Raw genomic sequence first — 25,983 nt, 5'->3', positions numbered from 1 at the left:
ACAGAAGCTATTTCTCTCCTAGCTGAGAGCATGGCATTCAAAGTTCCCCGAGGGCAGTCCTTACCTAACTGACATTTATACCACTGGCTGGACCTAGCATGACACTGCTCCCAGCTGGGTGGCTTTCTGTGTCAGTGTTACATATGGGAAAGAAGAGAGGAAAAAGTGCTAGAGAAGACACAGTGTTTGTTTGGAGCCTGTCACTCACCAAGTACTGTCCTAGGCACAAGAGAGAGTAGGGACTGATGCAAGGTCCCTGAACTTATAGTTCAGTGAAAATGCAAATATATCTGTGTGTGTGTGTGTGTGTGTGTGTGGAGAGAAAGAAAGAACATATCAAAATGTTAGTATTTGATAAAGCTGGGGTTGGGTATGCATGTGTTCACTGTATTATTCTGTTTTCTTTTTCTGCACATTTAACACATTTTAATGACAAACAAAATTAAATGAGAAAAAGATAAATGGAAGACTCCATTCTTTGGGGTCATGAGACAGAGAGAAAGGTCTTCCTTTTGCCGTTGGTTCACCCCCAAATGGCCGCCATGACTGGCGCACTGCACAGATCCGAAGCCAGGAGCCAGGTGCATCCTCCTGGTCTCCCATGCGGGTGCAGGGCCCAAGGACCTGGGCCATCCTCCACTGCCTTCCCGGGCCACAGCAGAGAGCTGGACTGGAAGAGGAACAACCGGGACAGAATCCAGCACCCCAACCAGGACTAGAACCCAGTGTGCCGGCGCTGCAGGCGGAGGATTAGCCTAGTGAGCCGCGGTGCCAGCCCAGACTGATTCATTTTTGAAGGGCTCTGGATGGATAAATTTTACTGTGATCTAGGTTGTTCTTAATATCATGCTCCACAGCTACAAAAGCAATTACCAGAAAAGATAGAAATGAACAAGTTTAAACAACTGAATTCTTGCTAAGTCTAGAAAGTCCTCATTTCTAATTCTGTCTCTGGAATGGTAAATAATAAAAGAAGATAACAGAAAAACACAGCCATTTTCTAATACATTTTTGCCTCCAAAGGGTTAGCTCTAATAACACCCACTACTAAGTACCCTTTACCCACAGCATGCTGGGAGTTCACAAATATGGTCCTATTGTAAATCTGCAAGGTGAGCATTACCAATCTCATTTTTACAGATGAAGAAATCAACATTCAAATAACCCAACAAATTGCTCAGCATTCACTGGTCCCATCACTAGATACCAGAAGAGCTGGCACTCAAATTCATAACCAACAGAGTCAAAAGCCTTGGTTTTGTTTTCGTTACACCCTGATATGTGCCTCTCACTGTCTGGTATTTCCTCTCATTTCTCATAACGTTCTTACATAGAAAAAAATCGCCAATGGGTAGTTTAATAAATTTGAAAAAAAATAATAAAGTCCCAAAAATCCCATTCTTGAGATACACAGTATCAAAAACAGCACCTCTAAATATTAACTGAAGTCAATATAAGAAAACACAGGGGTAAAGAAAACTCAAATGAACAATATACTGCAGTCATAAAAGAAAACCTGTGTGATGATTTTAAATTGGACAGTCATAACATTTGAAAGGACCTTAACAATGCAATCAGCAACAGAATTGTCAAAGAAAAAAACGAGGTGCTGGTGCTATGGCGTAGCAGGTTAAGCCTCCATCTGCAGCACTGGCATCCTATAAAGAGGCCAGTTCAAGACGCAGCTGCTCCACTTTCGATCCAGCTCCCTGCTAATGTGCCTAGGAAAGCAGCAGAAGATGGCCCAAGTCCTTGGGCCCCTGCATCCACATGGGAGACCATCCAGAAAAAGCTCAGGGCTCCTGGCATCTTCCTGACCCAGCCCCAGCCATCGTGGCCATGTGGGGAGTAAATAAGCAGATGGAAGATCTCTGTCTCTCCTCTCTCTGTAACTCTGCCTTTCAAGTAAAATAAAACTTAAAAATTTTTAACAAAAGAAAAATGAATTTCTTTTGTTACAAAAAGATTCCATTCATTTATTTTCATTTTATTTGAAAGGCAGAGAGAGACAAAGACAGACAGAGATGGTCATTCTACTGGTTCACTCCCCAAATGCCCACAACAACCAAGGCTGGGGCTGAGCCAGGCCAAAGCCAGGAGCCAGAAACTCCACCTCAGCCTCCCACATGAATTGCAGGAACCCAAGTTCTTGATCTAGTTAGCAGCTACCCCCTAGAGTGTGCCTAAGCAGGGACTTGGAACAGAAGGGGAACTGAGACTCAAACCCAAGTACTCTGGTAGGAGACATGGATATCCCAAGTGATGATTTAATGCTGTGCCAAACACCTACTCCCAAAATAATGAATTTGTAAAGATGCTTTCTAATGCTATTTATCTTTAAACACTTGTCACTGTGAAAAGTATATAAAGTTTGCCTTCTGCAAATCTGTCCTGTAGACAGAAGGGCAGGACAATCTAGGGCATGTGAGCTGGTTGTGATGCTTTGTTTACTAAACTCTAAAAAATTATGAAAAGCATAAAATTTGAAATACATGCCATTGATTGATTATAACAGGAGTTACATTAATCATTCTAATAATGAAGTACAGGTCAGAAAGTGAGACAAGTCAGATTCAATCTACACTTCAATAATCCTGAGCCCTAGAGTTTACTTCTAAAATACAGGCCCTGGTACAAAGAAGGCACACCACTTTTTTCTCCACTCCCTAACACACAGTCTAAGATGTAAGGTCCTCAACTGTTTGACCATACCTCCCAGACAGGAGAGAAATTTCTGGATCACAACAATATAATCAGTACCCTCTTCTAACTACACCTTATGCTCCTGGCCACCCAACTAGGTTTCCGCACCTGAGCCTGCATATCCCAGGCTGCTCAGCTTGCAGGCAGAACCACAGATAACATTCCACAGACATTCAGGCAGAGGTGCGTGGCACAGAGGCTGAGAGGAAACCAGGAGGAAGTTAAAAGAAGCAGAAATGCAGACAGCCTGGAGGAGAAGGAAATGCCAGAAGCTGTTCCACCAGAGAAGGAGGAAGAGGATGAAGAAGGGCTCAGTGCTGTAGGGTTGGAAATACCAAAATGGCAACCTCAGGGGTGTGGCAGGGGAGGGACAGGACAGAAGGCACAGAGCCCTGAGGAAAAATGCTCTGAAGACATCTGCTCCTACTTCTCTTTCATTCTTATCCTCCAGAGTGATACCTGCTTTCTTCTCCAGCAGCACAGCAGTGAAGTCCCAGACCACTGGGCATCAGGAAGCACCAGCTATCCCCAAGCAGAGCCATAATCAGGACTTACCCAAGTCTTGTAACAGAGCAACAATTCTGTGCCTCCAAGATCACACTTCTTGCTAGTGGCCAAAAGCAGAGCGTGCAAGAGACGTCAGTGCAGACAAGCAACCATTTGCCTGGGTATCTAGTGCAGTGCCAGGTGAGTTCGCCACACTCGAAATGTGAATGGTATAAAAAAGCCCCAATTATCTTTTTTCCCTGCGATGCATCTCTCTGATTACATCTTGCATGCCAAAACAAAACAATGTGTTCAGATCGAATTCTGCTTATTCTTTGAAATAAAGTATCTGACTGATTGCCAGAATTGCCTAAATGTAAAAATTATATGGCTGTGTTTAAACGTGCACGTTATTTTGTTCCAGAGGTCACCTTCTTACATCAAGGACCTTTTTTCATCATCCATTCCACAAACGGAACAAAGATCACTCAGATCTACAAATCTACACACTCAGCAGTAAAAAGATCAAGGCAGACCCCCAAAAATGAGAAGGGAAGATCCTGCAGCAAGAAGAGAGATTTTATTAGACAAATCCAATCCACAGTGCTGTCAGTGAACTTACAGATAAAATCTCCCCTTTCAAATAGGTCATATGCCTTTAAAAAATGCACACAGTGTAAACAAGCAGATGTGATGGGCACTGCCTGAAACCAGGGGTAATCATAGTTGATTCTTATCAGGCCTATAAAGGTAAACAACATTTCACTTTGGTGACCACAAAACAGGAAGTTAATCTCAATCTCCTACACGCCTACATTTCTATACCAAAAAGTGCCTACAAAGACATCACTGCAGCAGGACTGGGTACAGTGAAGCCACTGGACCCTGCAAGCAGCCAAAGCGCATGAGGTGCTCCCTAGCCTCCATCGGGCCTCCCTACCGCACAGATCTGGCACTTGTGAACACCTAGACTGCTTGCTGTACACACACGGCTTGTAACCTGGAACCTCAGCTGCTTCTCCAACGGACTAATGGTGTGTCCTACACAGAAATTTCACAGCTGCCACACTCAGACAAGCTCAGAGATATGAACACCCCTTACAACAGTCGGATCCACGTTCCCTGAAAGAATTCTGATGAGAATTTAACCAGCTGAGACTGAAACCAAACACTATTGTCAGATTTCCCTTCCTGAGGTACTGACAGGCCAGAGCTATCAGCAAAAGATAGGAAAACATCAGGCTGTTTTCCAAGTACCCTGACAAGCCTCACTCAAGGTTGCTGCCAAGTTTGCTGGTGAGACTCTTCATTCCCCTCTGTCACTATGCCTTACAATTAAGTAAATCTTTTTTATAAATAAATAAAAGATACAGTGTTTAAAAGAAAAGTATGCGGCTGGCACTGTGGCACAGTGGGTTAAAGCCCGAGCCTGAAGCGCCAGCATCCCATATGGGTGCCAGTTGTAGTCCTGGCTGCTCCTCTTTCGATCCAGCCCTCTGCTACGGCCTGGGAAAGCAGTAGAAGATGGCCCAAGTCCTTGGGCTCCTGCACCCGCATGGAAACCTGGAAGAAGCTCCTGGCTCCTGGCTCCTGGCTGCGGATCAGCGCAGCTCCGGCCATTGTAGCCATCTGGGGAGTGAACCAACGGATGGAAGACCTCTCTCTGTGTCTCTACTTCTCTGTGTAGCTCTGTCTTTCAAATAAATAAAATAAATTTTTTTAAAAAAGCAAATTATATCTTTGGAATACTCTCAATCACATTTTACAAATACTGTAAAACTGTATAAATAAAATACATATGCCTATGTGTGGTATATTTAAGAAACAACCAGTGTTACTTTCATTTTCCATTCCTGGCCAGACTATGATCTCTGATCTTAGTCTGGAAGGCCAAGAAGCAGAATGCCTCTGCAAACATCACTGCTGGCCTCCTTGAGCTGCTGGTGTATGCTTGGTGGCTGCATCACCATGTAGGTCACCACACCAGCATGACAACGTCAGTGACAACGAAAAGGCATGTCATTTGAACATTCACTCTTACCATTTGAAGACATTTAGACATTTTCAAATGCTGATGAATGTTCCAAATGCAGCCTGGAATAAAAATCTCCTCCAGCCAATGGCAAACTACAGACACCAAAGGATGTGTTCGTGTATTTCCACAAGGTAGTCAAATATAGGATAGCTGGTTACTATGTATTTTAAAAGGCTGCTTGAATAAAAGAAAGCTGAAATTCACACTGTCCTTTGCAGATAACAGCACTGACATGGCATGCCACTCACAACCACGCTTGCAGGGAAAGTGGTTGATTGTTTCAAACAGAGGGTATCTTGAGAAAGCAAACATTTCTCACTTATTAACTCTGGAAAGTTCTTCTGTCTTCCATCTCCAGGGAAGATGTTGAAATTAGTGTGCAGGCAGTGAAAGTGGAGATAGAGATGGAGATTCAAGAAACAGCTCTGTTATCTTGAAAACCAATTATATCACCCCACTGCCACACTTCTAGAACCAAGGATTACAGACACATGTCTCTCTCAGCTGGTTCAGTGAAGCAGCAGAGCAGGAAAAAATAACAAGGAAAATGTGTACCAGGCAACAATCTCACTTCTGTTTCAGAGATGATCCAGATAAATTCCTTCAAGCAGTATACAAAACAAGGGGAAGGATCACTACAACAAAACTGCACCATCACAGCCCAGGAAATCTCCAGCTCCAGGAGTTAGAGAAGAGAGGTTAGTGATTTCAAAAAGAGTCTAGTGAACTGGAGGCACACTACCACTCACAATGTATTACACTGAGAGAGATGGCCAAGTTAATAACACAAACTAAACAAATAAATACAAGTCCTGTACCCCCAATTCAGCTCAAAGTGACCTATCCAGTATGACAAGAGTTCACTAAGACTGATGCTAAGAAATTAAGATCCTGTACCACAATGCCAAACTCTATTATAATATTAATAAAACTATAATAATGTCTATAAAATTTCAGACTTATACTTGTATGCCAAAAGTCCATTCTAAGACAGTGAGATTTAGCTTTGGCAATACCGTTCCTTTTAGCATTCCAACTTTCAGGATTTGGTCAAAATCTTCACTTGGCACATATCTAACATTTATAGAAAAAAAGATCAGTAGGATATACACCAGAATGACATAGTGGTTACCCATGAGTGACAGGGCTATGAATTTTTTTTTACCTATACATTTTCTAAATGGAAGCCAAGAAAGAGGAAGAGCAGGGGGAAAGGGAGGAAAAAGAGGAAGTGGTAGGGAGGGAAAGAAGGAAAAGAAAAGTCACTCTTAAAGGAAGACCCAAACTTAGGTTAAAAGGCAAATATAGAACAGCCTTGACCAGTAAGCACAGGATATCCACTGCCAGACCCCAGGAAGTGCCATTCACAGAGACACTGGTGTCAGCACCTACTCCTGTAACAACCATACCTGCACCATATCCTTAGAGCCTCGCACAGTGCTGGGGGAGAAAAGAAGACAGTGTAACAGGAAGGCCTTGATCAGTATGACATCCTCAAGATACCAGAAAGTCAATGGTTTCAGTTAAGTGATGCAGCTAATGGCAGGTACCTGACAGAACTATACAGTGAGTCTCTAAGTAAGTATCTACCTTCCCCTTTTAGGTAGGCATGCCCAATTAGTTCCTCTAATGGGGGAATGTTAATAAGGAAAAACTCAATAATGCAATTTTAACTTCTTATCCACTTTCACAAAATGTACCTTTCAGATACTTAATGAAAGCTTTAGATAGTCTCCCCCAAAATATACACTTAAATATATACACCTGAAATGATCAAATTGAGTTCAGTGGCTTTATGAAACCTATCCATGGATCCCAATAAGAACTTCAGGACCATCAAACAAATAATCAAAAGGAGGCTTGAAAAAATCCTGAATGTTCTCATGATCCTGGCTCTGTTTCTGAAATCAAAATGAGGAAGAAGGCCACCCAGGCTGAGAATCTTATGGAAACTCAGAACACTGCCCAGTCAGCTGCTGGTAGCTTTTTATGGTCTTTCAAACTAACTCCGGTATTGCTCTATGAGCAAACGGCAGCAGTGAAGCAAATGTCAAATCACCAACCTTGTGACCTTATGACTGGGTGGCAGAGGCAGGGATGAAGCTCCTGCCATGCTACTTACGTGTTGACTTGGTTATTGTTTGCCCCATTACCAAGAAGACTCCATGCAAGGTGAAATTCTGCTTTGTTCACACACATATCCTTAGTCTTGTCCAAAATTTAAGCTGCTGGCCCCAGTGATCCTGAAGGCCTAGGCCAGAGATGGAAGACATCCACAAAGACTTCTACAAGGACATCTGTGGGATGCTCTCTGCACTTGGGAATGGAGTGTGAGTAATGAATGGGCAGCCCGAGGCAACAATAGGGACAGGTTCTGTAATAAGGCCAGAGAGGCACAGGGAATGGAGAATACATTCCACAGGGTAAAGTTGGGCACAGACAGGACATTGTCGATGTGATAGCACCAAGTCCTACTTGTCGTCCATCCAGCCAAGTGAATGGTCAACACACTATGAGCGGAAAGGGAACAGGTACCCCCTCCCCTCACGGAAGATCTCTAGGGTATCCTATGCTGCCTCTTCCCAAGGTCACCTCAGGAACTGCACAGCAATCCTCTGCAGTACTGCAGGCCCAGGCCAAGGGTCTTCACATGACAGCACTTGTGACACAGTGGTCCACTTTTAAACAAAGGAAAGCCAGTGCCCCCAAAAAGGTTTAAACTTGAACCCACTGCTCTGTCACTTCTCAGCCGGCTTTCAGAATCAGGGCCTGGAGGGCGGAGCAGAGCAAGACAGTGGCACAGTAAGATGCTCCAGTGATCACAGTCCCCAGAGAGACACCAATTCAAAGAGCTATTCAACACCAAACCACCTGCACAAGAACCAAGGAAACCAAGTAAGAGACCACCACTCCTGGTTTTAGTATAATAATAAGAAAAAACACAATGAAGAAAGCAGGAAGGAAAGTTGCCTGTATCACTTACGGCCCAGCCTCAAGTCACACAGAGTAGCAGGAGAGAGAATTAAGTCCAAATGGTTGACTTGAAACCCAGTACCAGGCCCAACACAGTGAAATCCAGTGCCAGACAGGTCTACAACCTTACCCCCAGGCCAATACTGACAGAGTGAGCCTGTGGAACCTCCTGAGCCAGGCAATCAAGGAATTTCCTCCATCACCCCTCGTCCAATATCAGGCAGCCAGTGAGGAGCAAGACCCCAATCACTGAGAGTACAGCAGGAAAAGCAAGCACAGGACTAGGCCTGGGAGCTCAGTGCCAGGCCTATCACAGTGAGACCCAGCACCAGGTAGATCCTCAGGCCATGTCTCCAAGTCAGTGTCAACAGAGCCTCTAGACCCACCCTGGCAACAGGCAGAGACCAGCACCCCAGGTCAAGGCCATTAGGGTATGACCAGGTGTGAATCAGGTATGACCAAGCTAAATGCCAGCCCGGGTGGTCAGTGGACTGTCTCCACCAGCCCTCTCCCATGCTGGAGCAGAGTGCAGAGTGAAGTCTCCAGGCAGAGGGGAATAGGAAAGGAAAGTGAGCATGGGACTTGGCCTTGGAGTTCAGTGTTGGCCCCACAGCAGTGAAACCCAACAACAGAGCTCAAAAGTCCCTACTCCAGGCCAGTGCTTGCAGACGGAGCCTTCAGACCTGCCCCAGCATTCAGCAGTAGAATGGACTCATGTCTCAGCCTGAATTACCACCAGCCATGTACAGGCCTGGCACACACTTCCAAGACTTTGTAGGTCTCCACCGCTGTGAGACCCAGGTGCAACCCAGCCAATATCAGCCTGAACAGCTAAGTGACTCCCTCTCCTACCCCTCCTCCAAACTCGAGCAGATAGCAAGAAGCAAGGCTCCAGTCGCTGGGGAGCAGGGTAGGAAAGTAAGCACAGGACTGTGTCTTAGAACTTACTGTTGTGCTAGTAAAACCCAACACTGTGCAGATACTAACAGTTCCTGTCCCCACACCAGTGCCTATAAAATTAGGAGCCTTTGGACACATCTTAGTGCCAGGTGGAGACCCATGGTCCCAGTCAATCAGCCTTATACCCCAGCCAGTATCACCTGTGACTACTAACAAGTTTAAACTCGGCAGTAAGCAGCCCTTGGTCCTACTCCCATGCTGTGCTGGTCTTAGCAGGCTATTAGCTCTGGTATGACCTAGCATTGTAGCACTGACGCCACAGGACTGCCCATATCATTCCTCTCCAACCCCAAACAGCACAACACAGAGTAATTGTCTGCTTAGGGAAGAAAAGGGAAGTGAGTGCCAAGCTGCTACCCAAGACCTTCAGACGAGTCCCTCCACAATGAGGCTCAGAGCAGGGCAGAATCCTGAAGGGCCCAATCACAGTGGCTGTGGATGAGGTGTCTGAACCTATCCTAGTCTCCAATAGGGGCTGGTGGGGATGGACTACCCTTTTCAGATACTCCATCCAGAATATACCGACAAAAAATTTGAAACAAATTTGGCTTGGGGCACCCTCTAGTGCTGAAATAACAACACCACACTAACAGCGGACTCACAGCAAACACGTACTTAGAGCACAATCTAGTGCTGAAATAGCGGAAGTGCCCACAAGCCGAGAAAATAAGCAGACTGCTTAAAATTCCTGGAAGGAAAGGCACAAACTAAGCCATACTATGAAGACTTGAATAAGGTTCTAATCCTTCAAGGTGCAGATGACACTGTATACCAACAAGCATCAGGAATTTTCAGGGAACCATGACCTCACCCAATGAACAAAATGAGACACCAAAAACTGGCCATGGAGCAACTGTTATCTGCAAACTCTTAAATGCAGAATTCCAAATAACTGTTTTAAGAAAACTCCATGAATTTCAAAAAAGGAGATGGAGTTAACATTAAATATTTCTTAAAAACTAAAGTTTTTAAACAAAACTTCAAAATGCAATAGAAAGCATCAACAGCAGAATAGATCAAACAGAACTGCTGAACATGAAGGCAGGCTATTTGAAAACACACAGCTGGAGGAGACAGAAGAAAAAACTGGTGGCATCCCAGTTTTTGTTTGTTTTTGTTTTTGTTTTTAATCAGAGAGCCAGTTAGGAGTTTGGCTGTTCCACTGTATGATTCAAGTTCCTGTTATTGTGCCTGGAAAAGCAGCTCAAGATGACCCAAGTACTTGGGCCCCTGATACACACGTGGGAGACTCATATGGAACTCCTGGCTCCAAGCTACAGCCTGGCCCAGCCTTAGCTGTTGAAGCCATTTAGGGAGTGAGAGAACCCAAAACTCCATCTGAGTCTCCCATGTAGGTGGCAGGGGCCAAAACACTTGAGTTATCGTCTGCTGCCTCCCTGGAGCATTAAGCAGGAAGCTGGATGAAAAGTGAAGTAGCCAGGACTCTATGCAGGCATCTGGAGTGACAGCTTAACAAACAATACCATGATGTCCATCCCCTCAAAGGGCCCTTTTGCTTCCCCTATCACAAAACTGCCTCAAGAAGTTCAGCACAACCTCAGAGGCGTGCCCAGGCAGCCAGGTCAGTCTGCCTCCACCGCCCTCCTCCCCCTTTCCTCCCTCTCCTGTGATTAGGACAGACCTGTTTGGGCAGGCGGCCATCGACCAGCCCACACAGGGCACGCCTCTTTCACAATGACATCTCGGTCCCGAGACCTTTCCTCCGGCATGCCAGGCACACGTCCCTACTCCCTTCTCCGCCAGTCACTACCCTGCCCCATCCTCACACTCTCTCCTTTCCCCTACTTCCCTCAAGAGTAATAAAGTCTTAGGTTCTTCTTCAAAGTGAACTCCCTCCAAAAAAAAAAAAAGTAATAAAGTCCTACCCCCTTGGCCTTGGCCTCAGGCACACCCACACCTCTATTTCCAGCTCAGTCTTCTGCCCCCACAGGAAGCCTGTGGGCAAAATCTCCTTGCTGGTCCTGCTGTCTCCCCCTGCAGCCAGATTTCCCCTGCCTCTGTCGCTGTGTGAGGGTCACCTCCAGCCAACTGCCCCACTTCTTTAGGAGACAGGCTCCCTGGAGTCTCTCCTCCACCATGCTGCCCTTAGTACTTCCTTCAATCCCCAATCTTCACTTAAACCTGTGGCTCTTAGGAACTCCATTCCCAATTGTTTTGTTAAAAAGACTTTATTTTATTGACTCAAAAGGCAGAGTGACAGAGAGGGAGAGGGAGAGCTTCCATCCACTGCTTCATTCCTCAAATGGCCACAATGGCCAGGTCCAGGACAGGCCAAAGCCAGGAGCTCAGAACACCATCCAGGTCTCTCAATGTGGGTCTCAGGGCCCCAGGCACTGGGGTTATCTTCCACTGCTTTCCCAGGCACTTCTGCAGAGAGGTGGATCAGAAGCAACCAGGATTCAAGCCAGCATTCACATAGGGTGCCAGGATTGCAGGCAGTGGCTTAACTCATTGCACAACATCGGCCCCCAATTTTTTTAATTCCTCACTTTGTTGTTTATTTTAAAGACGGACATAGCCAGAGATAGATCTTACTTCCATTGGGTTCACTCCTCAAATACCAACAACAGTTGGGTCTAGGGATGCCAAAGCCAGAAGACAGGAACTCAGTCCAGGTCACCTATGTGGGTGGCGGAGACCCAAGTATTTGAGCCATCATCTGCTGCCTCCAATGGTGTTCACTGGTTAAGAAGCTAGAATCAGGAGTAGAGCAGTGACTCAACCTCAGGTATTCTGACATGGGATGCGCTGGTCCCAAGTGGTGTCTTAACAGCTATGCCATCCACCTGCCCCGGATTTATTATTGTTGTTTCTTATGCACTCCCTTCATACAAAAAAATTTTTTTCTACCATTTATTTCTCCCCACAGGAAAAGTCAGGCACAGAGAAATTAAACTTGTGTTAACATACACAGCTAGACAGTGAAAAGGCAGACAATCTGATTTTACTGGCTTAATTACAGTAGAAAACTATGTTTGCAGGAAACAAGAGCTTTGCTTGCCTCTTCTGCAGCTACTGGGAAGTAAGATAGTCACAACGCATGCAAAACTCAGCACCTGAACACATGGATCTCTCAAGAAATAGCAACTATCATTATCATGAAAGTGAAAGTTTGCTCTGTGGCACTTCAGACCATGCGTTTCCTATCCTAACAGCATTGCACACAAAGCCATGGAATGATAAACTTTTAGAATTGAGAGATTTTCTAGGGGAAAATTTTCTAGGGCTGAGGGAATTAACTCAGTGGAGAACGGTGTGAGTAAATTTTGTCTGGGAAGAACCGCTGCTCCAGATGTTTATCTGCTGGTTATCAGGGCTCTCCTGCTCCCGTCAGCCTGTGAGGGGATGTGGCAGGGCAGACGGGAGGGAGAGACTGCCAGGGAGACTACGGAGACACTCTCAAGTCTGCTTGGATTTACTCTGCCAGTTACAAAACACCAGAGAGCATCTGCTATGGACTGGGGCCCCTGTGAAGCCCTGAGCTCCAGAATTGAGCAAGATGGGTCTAGGACCTCAAAGGGTTAGTGGGATACAGACACGTCCTCAGTTCATGTCATCACCAAGTAACAAATGAGTGCCTATCACAGCTGCACACTGAGCCAGCTGGACGGAGAAGGTCACCTGCTGCAGGTTCCCTGTGTCGGCAGCATGCACAGAAGCAGATAACTGATACCCGAGCACAGTGTGAATGAAGCCAGTGGTCTTTTTCAGAGTTTCTAGTTAGGTTTGAAAGTTATGTAGGTTTTCATTTTCAGTGAGTGTAGGAAGGTGTGTGCAGCAGGCAGTCTTGGGCGATGGGGGATTCAGGAACCAGCCAGTTGACGGGACCACATGACAGTTTGCTGTCTTTAAAAAATGTGGCTGGGGGCCAGTACAGTGGCCTAGCAGATAAAGCTGCTGCCTGTCATGCCAGTATCCCATATGGGCGCTGGTTTGAGTCCCAGCTGTTCCCTGCTAATGAACCTGGGAAAGCAGGGGAAGATGGTCCAAGCTCTGGAGCTCCTGAACCTATGTGGGAGACACAGATGAAGCTCCTAGCTCCAGTCTGGCCCAGCCCTTGCCACCACGGCCACTTGGAGGGTGAATCACCGGATGGAGGCTTTCTTCCTCCCTCCCTCCTTCTGACTGTGCCATTCAAGTGAATAAAATAATCCTTTTTTTAAAAATGTGGCTGAATTTTTACCTATCTCCTAGGAATACAAAACCTAGAGATTAATGATTTTCTATCATTAAGGCAAATCAGCTTTTTAAAGAAAGGCTCCTTATTAAAAAGAAAGTTATGCTTTATTTTCTCTCAATTTTTGCCAAGGGCTATATTCTGCTTGGTTCCAATCTCTCATTCCTCTCCCCACCTCCTCCACCCCACCAACTTGCATCTTCTTCTGTGATACCTTCACAAATAACATGCGAGCTGAGATATACGAAGGTACCTCAGAAAGTCTGTGGAAAATGGAATTAAAAGGCAAGTTTGGGGAAAAAAAAAAAGTGAAGTCCCTGTGTGCTTGGCTGTGCCCACAGAGTAGCCTGGGGAAACCCAGGCCCTTGCTTCCTTGTCTGCAAATGCCAAGTTTGGATTTGCTGATCTCGACTCATCTTGTCCCCAGATTCCAGGTGATCAGGAGACACCTGGAAAGAGTGGATCTTGCACTGTACAACGCCCACTGTTTACTGACCCTTACTAAAACCGCTTCTTCCTTCCTTTCTGTCGGCCGGCAGCCATGAGAGGTGAGCACACAAGTCTCTGGGGAAACGGGCAGTGGGATGGCATTTGGGCTTTCCTGAGGTCTGCTGCTGGTAGTGCTGCCACCTTGCCACACTCTGACAAGGCAGGCGACCTGGGATACAAGGGCAACCAACACTACGTCACAGAGATTTGTGTGTGCTCTGGCACACACACACTTCCCAAGGTGCAACCTACAGCAAGCCTGCCCATCACGGTGCTCAGCAGCTACGGTGTGCACGAAGCATTCAGTCTACTGCCAAGGAGCAAGCTGAGCAAGCCCTGAATTCTTTCTGGCTTGGTGAAGATGCCACATCCCAATTATTTGACGTTATCTTCTTGGATCCATTCCATAAAGCTATCAGAAGCCATTGTGACACCCAGTGCATCACCAAGGCAGTTGTAAGCAGAGGGAAACATGTGAGCTAACACCTGTGGGCTGTAAGAGTCATGGCCTAGGAAAGGGCCATAAGTCCCACCCCACTCTTGGTGGGCCTCATCGTGCAGCCTGGAGCAGGCACAATACCCTCCAGCTGCAGGGTTACTGCAAATACAGGCAACGTTCATAACATTCACACCTCATCAACAATTTAGGACAGTCACAAATAAATGAAACTTTTTAAATTACATTAAAAAGCTTATTTCAGCACTGCCTTCCCCAGTCCTATGGAGTTGTGTGTCCAAACCACTGTATAGAAACACCAAATATATGCTTGATTTTTCAGCCATTTGTATTGGCCAGGCTGTGACTGATGTCCTTCCTGGCAGGCCATCTCTTTTAAGGCAGCAAAACGTAGACATCCCGTTTTCCAATAGCTGCACGCAGGTATACCAGATGAGCCCATGAAGGTTAGGGGATAACTAATCTCAGGCTGTGGGGTGGGGTGGGGGCTCCCCAGTGAAGCCTGGCAGGAGGGTGATGCTTAAACTGGGAAAGGAGGGCCATGTGAGCAGAGGTAGGAAGCTCTTGTGATTTCTAAACCTGAAAGCATCCCACCTATCACTACAGGGAGGTGCACACAGCTGGTTCCTCGCTGATGTGGATACTGCCTGTAGCTGTGGTTGGCAGAACAGTCCCTGGGCCATGTCAGACATGTATACAACCAGCTGCCGCCTGCCCCAAGCTTCTTGCCTCACAAACTCCAGCAGGTGTTGGCAAGAACAGACTAGGTGTTGTAACCAGCTGTCCAGGTGATCTGATAAACACTGAAATTTGAGACCACTGGCTGAGGCTGATAAACATCCAAGGTCATGGGAACACCGCAGGGCTGACCTGTGTATCACAGCTCTTTACGTAACTGTGCTGGCTCCCCACCAGCTGCACCTACTCTGGGTACTTTTGCCAACTGGCAAAGGCCCCAAACACTAACCTCCTTCAGGACATTTCTTCTCCTACTTTCTCAGGTAAATTATGTGTGCTTCACTCTCTTTATCACCAAAAAGGAGAAAATATAAGAACCATCTTATAGAATCAAGGACTGCAAAAGTAACTGTCATGTGCTCAACACTCACCCAAATCTGAATCCCTAGGACTACTACATCTCTGCCCAAAGGTCCAACCCGAACTAGGAATACAGCAAAATAAAACTTGCTTCCTGCATGCTTACCTCCCTGACTTCTCTCCATTCCAGAGTTCTGAGCAAGGATTCCCAGGACCAAAGACTGTACCTGGTTCCTCTGTCTTTCAAACATGTACTTGTTCAGTCTACAACCTAAGCACCCACCACGTGCCTGCCTACCAATGTGCAGATAAAGCCCAAACTATAAGATTTTAACCAGCCTTTCTGGACAAATGCCATCCAACTCTGGGCCTAAAGCCTCATACACAGGAGGAACCTGATGAAGATCAACAAATAAAAACAGTTCACATTTCCATTGTGAGGCACTCAGGAACTATCAAATATAAGTTTACACAGTTCTCACGACAACCCTGTAAGGCAGGTTACTATACTCAAACAGCTGGGGAAGCTGAGGCATGGGTCGTCTACATAATTCCTACACAGTGAGGCCAAGATCTAAACCCAAACACTCCAACTCCAGAGTCGGTGACCTTACCACTGTACTCTAAGTCAGAGAGCTCCTGGCTATCCAGGTATCTACTAGCCACCTAACACTGATCCCAAAGCATTGAGTTAAATACACTTAAGCCTAGGTACCATATCCATTGTCACAGGATTCAGTATTGAGTTTTCACATGCCAACTACACCTGGTTTCTCTAGCCCCTTCTTGCCACCCTAATCTAATTCCATCCAAGTCAAATGAAAACTCACCAAGCAGGATTTCTCTCTTCTCATAACTCCCTTGGCACCTCACCACTTAACCCCTAATTATATACCATCTGCCTCATAGAGTTCTCTAATTGTTTCGTATATTATTAGTGCTTTCTTCCCCACTCAACTGGAAAATTCTTTGGAAATGTCCATACTTTCAGTGCAATCCAACAAAACCAGGCAGAAGTATGGGCTTGCACAGGTAGTGAGTGAGAGCTACACCATTCCTTGGTTAGCTTGTTCACATTGTTTTTTTTTTTTTTTTACAGTTCTTTGCTATGAATCCTTAGAAACAGATAAAAGTATGACCTTTATGCTATTTACAGCCAGTGCCAGGGGAGGTGTGATACCAGCATTCTCGGTGTAGCAACTCTGTTTCAAGCTTTGTACCCCAGGTGTCTCCTACATGATCTCTTCCAAACCCTGAAGCAGCCTTGCAAGGGAAGGTTATTGTTTAAGGAGGAACCTATGGCTGCCACAGGGAAGTAAACTGACCAAAGTCACTCAAGGTTGATGAGGGAAGAAGAGATTTTAAAAGATACTCCAAAGCCCCTATCTGTCTGCCTTTGTGGGAACAACGATGCTCAGACTCAAATTCTCAAAACAACACATTACTTTTGTAAACACACACATTTGTTATCATTGCAGAAAATTTTTAAACTTAAATAGCTTTAAGAAGATAGAATAATGACCACATTCATGGATAGAATTACAACAGCAAGATAGAAAAAGGTGCCAAGTTTCCCCATAATAGCCTACACTTGATGCCAACTGCATCTCCTAAAGTTTGTTGAGAACTTAAGAAGTATTCCAAAATGTTTATGAAGCACAAAGGTTCACAAACAACCAAGTCAAAGTCTGAAAAAGACCAAAGGAGGGTCTCATCCTGCCATATAAAATATGCTGCAAAGCTATGACAAGAACAAAAACTTGGGGGTGGATGTTTGGCACAGCAGTTAAGACACAGCTTGGGACATTCACAGCACGCCTGGGTTCAAGTTCCAATTCTACCTCCAATTCTGTCTTCCTGCTAACTTGCACCCTGGGAGGCAGCAGTTGACGGCTCAAACATCTGGGTCCCTGCCACCCATGTGGGAGGCCCAAATGGAGTTCTCATCTCCTAGCTTTGGCCTAACGCAGCCCCAGTTGTGGGCATTTGAGTAGTAAACCAGTAGATAGGAGTTCTCTTTCAAATATTTAAAATACCAAGAATAATTATAGTAATAATAATTTGGTATAGAAACACGCATGACTGGAACATAATGGAGAACTAAAAAATAGACTTCCAAGATCATTACACTGAGTTTAGTAAAGTTTCAGATTCAGGTGATAAAGTTCTGAAGATAATACAGCAGCAATGGTTGCACAAAAATATGAACATACTTACTGTCACTGAGTTGCATGCTTTAAAATGGTTGAGTGGTCAGCTTCATGTTGTATGTATTTTACTACAATTAACAAAGTTTTTTTTTTTGTTTTTGTTTTTTGTTTGTTTTTTTACAGGCAGAGTGGACAGTGAGAGAGAGAGAGAGACAGAGAGAAAGGTATTCTTTTGCCATTGGTTCACCCTATAATGGCCGCCGCGGCCAGCGCACCGCGCTGATCCGAAGGCAGGAGCCAGGTGCTTCTCCTGGTCTCCCATGGGGTGCAGGGCCCAAGCACTTGGGCCATCCCCACTGCACTCCCAGGCCATAGCAGAGAGCTGGCCTGGAAGAGGGGCAACCAGGACAGAATCCGGCACCCCGACCGGGACTAGAACCTGGTGTGCCGGCGCCGCTAGGCGGAGGATTAGCCTATTGAGCCACGGCACCGGCCCAACAAAGATTTTTAAAATCAGTATGTGGAATAAAAGGAGCCAGCCATCACAAAAGTACCACGCTGTATGGTCCATGGAGACAAAATTCTCAGGTTAACTCAAAGTCTGCAGTGATTGCCTGATGCTGGGGGCTGAGGCAGGGACAGGCTGTAAAGGAGGCTGAGGAAATGTCCAGTATCTTGGCTCTGGCAGGATCACAGGTAACGTACACCTGTCAGACATAAGCAAATTGTATACTTTAAATGAATTTAGTTTACATATGTAAATTATAACTCTCAGTAAGGTCATGTATGTATGTGGGAAGCCAATGAATGAGTAAAAAGTTGCTCCACAGAAAAATAAGGGAAGAATACACTGTTTAATAAAAGGGAAAACTGGCCGGCGCTGCAGCTCACTAGGCTAATCCTCCGCCTTGCAGCACCAGCACACCGGGTTCTAGTCCCGGTCAGGGCACCGGATTCTGTCCTGGTTGCCCCTCTTCCAGGCCAGCTCTCTGCTGTGGCCAGGGAGTGCAGTGGAGGGTGGCCCAAGTGCTTGGGCCCTGCACCCCATGGGAGACCAGGAGAAGCACCTGGCTCCTGCTATTGGATCAGCGCGGTGCGCTGGCCGCAGCGCGCCAGCCGCGGCGGCCACTGGAGGGTGAACCAACGGCAAAGGAAGACCTTTCTCTGTCTCTCTCTCACTGTCCACCTGTCAAAAAATCAATCAATCAATCAATCAATAAATAAATAAATAAAGGGAAAACTGTCCCACAAAATGGAAAGGAAAAAATAAAGCTGGGTTTGGTCCCTATGTCATACATGAAGATGAGTCTCAAATACACCTCCACATGAAAGAAAAAATTGAAACAAACAGAATGTCTTTGTAACCTAGAGTGAGGAAGATCATCTTAAGACTCCTGCTGTGCAATAACGCTTTGAGCCCAATCAAAATAAAGTATTTCCGCAAGTCACTACTAAGTTAATAGACAGCTGAGACCTAGAACACACAAGAAACATTTGCAAATCAACACATTAGAAAAGCAGAGAAAGGCTGGCCAAAGAAGCTGCCATTGCTAACAAATACATTGGAAGAGCTCCAATTCCCTACAAAATCACATAAATTGATATTAAAACAATAAGATTTCTCTTTGTGGCCACCAAACTTTATTAAAATGAGGAAGATGGTTAATATCAGACATTAGCAAGGATATGGGCAGTCAGAAGCCCTCAGGCACCGATGCAAGCACAACTCTGAGTGCAATGTGGCTCTCAGCCTTTCCCATCACCAGAATCTCAGGCCCAGCTTGTTGGAACACTGACCAATGAGGCTAATGCTGGTCTCTGATTCACCAAGTCTAGAATCTGCATTTCTAACAAGCTACCAGGGGATGCTGCTGCCTCTGCTAAACACAATCCACACCCTGAAAACCACTACTCTCAGATAGGCTCCCGTCCACCCGGAAGAGAATGAGACAGAATGTTCATCACAGTTCTGCTGATTGTAGCAGGAGTGGAGATCCGTCACTAGGGAAGTGGGTAAGTAAAGTAGTGGACATACAGCAGATCAGCCCTACAAAACTAAACTGACAGGAACCTCACAAACAAAATGCTCAGAGAAATGCCTTCAGAGCAGGCATTTGGTACAATGGTTAAGATGCCACTTGGGAGGCCCGCATCAGAATACCTGACTGCAAGTCCCATCTCTACTTCCAATTCCGGCTTCCTGCTAATGTGTATGGTTGGAAGCAGCAGGTGATGGCTCAAGTATTGGGATCCTGCCACCCACAAGGGAGCCCCAGATTGAGTTCCAGGCACCTGGCTTCAGCCTGGTCCAGCTGTTGTGGGCATTTGGGAAGTAGACCAGCAGATGGAAGATCATCTGCCTTTCAAATAAATCAAGGTAAATAAGAATGTTAAGAAATCCCTTCGGCTTTGATTAATATCTGTAAATTTCCATAACAGAAAGTGCTAATGTTGAATGAAAAAGAAGCATAATGAAATCTGTAGCATGGTACCACTTATGTAAATTAGAAGCACACAGGAATTAACATCTTTAAGAGGACACACACCCCAGACATGGCCAACACATGTGGGAAGGCAAAGAGCGGAATGGAGTATGAATGAAGCAGGAAAAATAAAAAAGGGGCATTGCACAGTGACAGGATCCTGCATCAAGAACTGAGGAGTGTTAACTCTAAATATAAGAAGTCTGAAAAGTAAAAAACTTGCAAGTTCTCTAACCCCTCAATCATCTGCATTCACCTACAACAGTTCCTTTAGGTCAAGGCCCCAGCAGCTTTGCTTCAGTAAGCGGGCAGATCAGCTTTCCACCAAGAAGCAGGAGGAATTTTTCTGAAATACAAGCATGGGGAGATTCCAGGCCCCCAGAATCCAGCCCAGCTACTAAGACCTAAATCCTGCCTTTCTGAGATATCGGTTTAAAAAGAAGTTGTGATTCTTGGCTTTCAGCTATGTGTCTCTCTCTTCTGTATGTCTCTGTTCATGTATGTATATCTGTGTGTCTCTGTGTCTACACATGAATGTGATAGGTCTATACATGGAGATAAAGACAACTTGGGAGGGGAAATGAGAGGAGGGGAGAAGAGAGCAGAGCACTACAGTGGAGAGTGAGCCACACTTATTCATTAGCCACTCAGTTTGATTTTATTGAAACCAGAAGTCAGTTATTAAGCCAAGCTATCTTCTTGAGGCCTCACCCACCTTTCTCTTCCCCTTTCTTCACTGCCACTCCTCCTCCACCACCACCATCCAATACTACCTCCCAACCCCATGTCCAAGAGGGCTGATCCAAAACATGGTCCTCTGGTGACTGGGTGGCTGCATCAAAGTGACAGCAAAGCTTTTGGGATGTAGGAGGAGATAATAAACACTTATATTCCAGATCAAGAGCCTTTAATAGAAAACCCAAAGTCTTCGAGGCATGCCATGGCAGTTTTTCCAAGAGACTGTTGTGGCTACAATGACCAGCCAGAAAAGCAGAGATAAAGGCATCTATAATGTCATACCTTGCAAGGGCACCTGAGCCACAGTTTATCTAAGAGCCACTGAACAGCTGGCCTTACAGAGTGGTTGGAAGGTAAAGGGGGAAATTAGAAAACAAAAATCACCAATGATCAAATTCATGTGAGAAAATGCAACAGGTTCTTCCAGCAACAGCTTTAAGTAAAGCCTGTGCCAGAAACGTTGTATCTTTAGGGGAAGAAGAAATAGCTCAATAATTTGGAAGAAAGAGTAGAATTGCAAAGGTAAGTGGCAAAAGAGTACACCAGCTACACACACCCTGCCCCCATCCCCAGTGACTGGAGCCTTTTTCTTTATGCAAACACTCCCGAATTCTTAAAACCAACACAGCGCCCTCTTCTCTACAACATGGCTTTCTCTTTTCATTGAATGATAAAAGACTGGGAATTCTGTGGAATCATGCTTTGTATAAAATGGTGTTGTATATCAAATGTCCTTTAATTTATAAAACAGGAGTACTTCTCCGTTCTAAGTATGTATATAAACAGTCATATGGGGGAGTCCTTCAGATTTTCTTGAGATAGATTAGCAAAGCATGCCTGTTCGAGATCTTGAAATTGAGGATTTGTCACAGGTCAAAAATGAAGGGATTTAACCAGAAGAAAAGGAGAATCGTGTTTTCAAACTAAAATTGAATCTCTGTAGCCAAACACATGTCTACGGCCAACAAAACTGAATGTCTATGGTCTTAAGAAAATATACAGAGTTCTTTAAGAGTCAAGCATCCATAGGCATTGTTTGTACAGACTTCATTCTAACCACATTTACAGACTTGGAACAAGTGAGCAACTTGGTGAGTACTGCAAGCTCTTCCATTATGAAGAATTTTTTAAACTTCAGCTGAACAAGCACTTACCAAGTACAAGTCAGGCACTATGCAAAGACGCTAAGGATTCCCCAATGGATGAAGTATTTTAGTAACGCGCCCCTTTAATGACAGTTTACTCTGTCCTTCGAATCAATTTCTTTTTAAAAAGTAATGCTTGCAGGAAAAGGTCCCTATAAGCGCCGAAGAACTGCAGAAATACATCTAAACTATTTTACCAAAAAAGGTCACGTTTCTAGTCTCTGAATCAGAAATGGAAAGAGAAGGTGATTTCGCGGCTTTGCATACCGCTATCTCCTGCACAACTCACTGCCTAAACTGCATAACTGCATGTTAGTAGCTGCCACCTCCAGCTACCCAGCAGGTTATAGAGATGCAGAGACTCACAAACATGTTTCACAGTGCAGGAGAAGCAGCGAGAGGAAGCTCAAAAGGAGCAGGGCCCCCACACCTGAGGAGGAAGTAAAATCGGAAAGTGAGCTGCTATAGGCAGAAGGCAGCTCTCAGAGGTTTCCCTGACGTTGGCACCTCTGACAGCAGGCACTGGCTGCTGCTGGCTTGCTTGCTCGCTCCGCCAAGGCACGGCTCCGGAGCTGGAAGGATGCCACCTGCTGAATCACCAAACATCCCTGGGCTTCCCTTGAAGCACTGACCAGACAAACTCCCATCCCCCAACAGGCTTCTCCCGTGGACATCTTACACCCTGACCTAGGAAACGCCCAGCCCTCCCCTCCCCTCCCGCCCAGGCCGAAACAGCAGCCAACCCCATTACGTCTGGATGGCCCTCGGCGACTCCCATCGTGTCGCGTGCCGACGTCACCAGCCCCACTCCTCTTTTTTGCCCAGTCCCCTCGGATCGCTCAACAGCCCGAGCCAGGAAGCGTGGGGCGTTCACAGCACACCACGACAGGCACTCACCACTTCCACATCCAGGCAGCCAACCAGAAACACCCCCAAATCTGAAAGCAAAATACCCTGTCCAAACAGCTTGAGAGGTCCAGGAAGGTAAATGTCAAGGGAGCTAAAATAGTAGGCAGGCCCCCAGAACACAGAAAAACAAACTTCTCTTGCAGAAGGCAGCCGGCACTCCTGCTTTCACAAGCGCGTGCCGCTGAAGTCTGTACGTTTTTGAAGGTGAAAAAGCAGCACCTGAGAAGCACCTGCCTGGCTTCTCTCCGCTCCCTCCAGCCACGGCAACTCTCATTCCGATTTTTACTCACAACACCCGAGAGGGAAACAAGCGTTAACCAGAACGCGCCAGCTGAATCCGTTACCGGGACCGGGGCACCCCACCCGACCACAAGAGGAAGCCGCATGCCCGGGCTTGGCTTCAGCGGTGGGAGAGGCTGCCGCTGCTGTCGCTGCTTTGCCCTTGACAAGACGCCTCGGGATCGCGCAGACCCCCTCAACTCGCGAGGCCAGCGGCGTGCGGGAGACGTTCGCCAGGTCCGAGCTGCGCCCTGGGCCCTCCAGGCCTTACCCAAACGCCGCCCCCCCCCCAGTCGGCGGGGGACACACCGCGGGGTCTCAGAGCCGCGCGCAAGGGCCGGGAAGCTGGTACGAGGCCTGGGGAGAAGCTCGCTCCTCCGAGAAGTGGGTCCCACCTGTCCTGTCGTCGCGGGGCACCGAGGGGCCGCGACAGGGGGAGCCGAGACCGTGCGCGCCTGGCCAGCCGCGATCTGCACCCCGCGGTACCAACTGTCAAGCTGCCGCCTGGGCCGTGGGGGTGGGGCCGCGATGTGGACTCAGCCCCTCCGGGTCTCCAGACCCTTGCGGCCCCCGGCCCGAAGCCGCCCCTCTGCTGGCTTCTCAGGCTGCCCCAGGGGTCCGCTCGCCCCAATCTGACTCCAGGCAGCCTTCCAGCCCGCACGCAGCACCTCTGAAAGGTGCCCACGGACGCCCCCGCCTTCCTCCCCGTCGCGACTCGGCCAGGGAGTCCCGCCGGCGGCCCGCCCCCTCACAGCCCCTGTCTCGGCCGCTGGCCCGCCCCCCGCGCCCACCCCCGCCAGCGGCAGAGCCGGGGGAGCGCCCGCCAGGTATGCGCGCGGCACGGCGCGAGCTGCGCTCACGCCCCCTCGCCCCCAGGGCTGCCCGCCAGCCCACAGCTCCCTCGCCACAGGCCAAGCCCGCTAGACCGATGTCCGATGGGCATCTTCCGCGACCCCGAGGCCAGCCTTCGCCCCCAGCCCCACGACTCACTTGCATGGGGAGTCGCGGCAGCCGCCGGAATTCCGCTCTCCGAGCCCCCAGCCGCGGAATGAAATCCGGGGCAGAGCAGCGTCGGGGCTTCGCACCCCAGTCGCGTTCTCTGGCCGGCTCGTGGGGCGCAGGGCGAGAGCCGTCTGCCAGGGCCGGCCCTTCCTGTTCGCCTCCTGCCTGCCGCCGCTGCCCGGCTCGCTGGTGCGAACGCTGCCGACTTGCCACCGCGAGCCTCCCGGGCTGCGGAGCATGCCCAGTCCGCGGCCGAGCCGGCCCGGCTTCCCGCGCGACGAGAGTCCGCTCCTCCGGGTGTTCGCGGCGGCCGGGGAGGGGGGCGGGCCGGGCTGGCCGGGCGGGGTCCGCGGGGGACCACTGGGGGCTCTTCCTGGGACCGAGCGGGACGCGGACGGGGCTACACGCCGTGGAGTGACCGGCCTTTGAACCCCTTTCACTGTACTTTTAAGGAGCGGAAAACTGGGGAGACTGACGCTTTCCTCAACAGTGAGCGAAGTGCACGTTCCTAGGGGGCCGCTCAGTGAGGCCCGACCGGAGCCGGGTTTTGCCGACAGCGGCAGCCGGCGAGCGCGGCAGCCGGGGCGGGCCACAGAGCAGGATTCGCAGACTCAACCCTCGGGGCATGACTTTGCCAAGTACTCCTGGATTCTAGAGCCCACCGTCCCGAGGGCTGTGCGGCCCGCGGTTAGGTCCCGATTGATCACTCATTAAGCAAGGGCGGACCTTAGTCAAGCCCTTCGGGCCGTCTTCAACCCTCCATAGACTCGCCTCTTCTCCCCGCCCCCAAAATAACAGCGCTTCAGCGCCTCAGGCCCAAGAAAATCCGACTCCAGCTGATGAGGCGTGGGGCGGGCCCGGGGCCTCCCAACCCGATCTGGGCTCCACCTCCTACCCCTTAGAGCTGCAGAGAAAACCCGGAGAGCGGCGACCCACGCGAGAGCAGTGCGCATGCCCAGTAGCCAGACCTGGTGCGGGGTCGCCCGAAGGAAGGTCTCCCTCGGTTCCTTGAGCGGAATCCCCGCACCCGGGGTGGGGGCCTGCGGCGGGCAGACTGGCCCTTGGCCGCGGCGCCCTCCCTGGCCGGCCCGCGCAACACTTCCGCTACCGAGAGGCCGCCGGAGGCTGAGCCTGACTCGGGGTCGGGCTCCGCTAGCGGGGGAGGGGGCGTGCGGCGGTGTCGCCGTGACACGTGACTGTCCGCCGCGCTCGGGGCAGCCATCTTCCGCGCGGCTGTGGTGCCGCGGGCGATCGGGACGGAGCCCGGAGCGGACCGAACGGGAACGCGGCGTACTTCACCCTGCCGCGCCATCCCCGCAGGCTCCTGCCCCCGCCTCGCCCTGAGGTGCCGGAATCGCCGCAGCGGACTGGGACAGACTCACCAGGGTTGGAAGCAGAACGTCCGCTAAAGAGAGCGAGCACAACTCCGGCGGCGGGCGGCTGGCCCTTGCTTGTCCCTAGGGTGCCCTTCCGTAAGACGGCAACCTACCGCTGCTCCGGCGGGTGTCCCCGGTCTAACCGAGTCCCCCCAGCGGAGGTGTGAAGTGTGGGCAGCGACGCCTGACCCGAGGCAGGCTCTGCCCTGTGACGCGGGACTGCACGGCCCTGGGGGCTGCTGGGCCGAGATGTTCACAGTGGACATGGATTGCGCTCCTGCCAGGAGTCACTCGGGTCCCCATTACCTCGGGACCGGCCGCCGCATCATCATCACGGATGGAATCAGAAACTACGGGTGGGGCCTGCCATCTGAGGAACAAACCTTCCAGGTGGTTCTGATGGACGCTTTACTTCTTTCAGCCTTACAGGGCCCGTTTTCTAAAGGACTGTATTGAAATTTTATGTAGTTTGCCCCCAAAGCACAGCGAAAAGGGAGGAACTCAAACTGTCCTGGTGCGGGTGTATTTTTGTTTTTTGTGGGTTTTTTTTTGGGGGGGTGTT

The 25,983-nt window shown here is 48.4% G+C and overlaps 1 protein-coding gene across 8 annotated transcripts in view; it reads right to left on the bottom strand.

The window, feature by feature from the left end:
* The window catches only part of SGMS1 (sphingomyelin synthase 1), a 337,794-nt gene extending 312,297 nt beyond the window's left edge, over window positions 1–25,497 (bottom strand). For 6 of the 8 annotated variants that reach the window (XM_070057669.1, XM_051823914.2, XM_070057671.1 and 3 more), the window contains exon 1: window positions 23,439–23,576. The gene's annotated coding sequence lies outside the window, so the exon portion shown is untranslated. Of the gene's footprint in view, window positions 1–23,438; window positions 23,577–24,940; window positions 24,960–25,427 lie in introns of those variants that run through there. The other 2 variants (XM_051823915.2, XM_051823912.2) reach the window with 2 other exon arrangements.
* Between the last annotated feature and the right edge of the window lie 486 nt (window positions 25,498–25,983).

Source organism: Oryctolagus cuniculus, chromosome 15 (genome assembly GCF_964237555.1).
Source record: "Oryctolagus cuniculus chromosome 15, mOryCun1.1, whole genome shotgun sequence".
Classification (NCBI taxonomy): domain Eukaryota; kingdom Metazoa; phylum Chordata; class Mammalia; order Lagomorpha; family Leporidae; genus Oryctolagus; species Oryctolagus cuniculus.
This window is presented reverse-complemented; position numbering and strand designations above follow the sequence as displayed.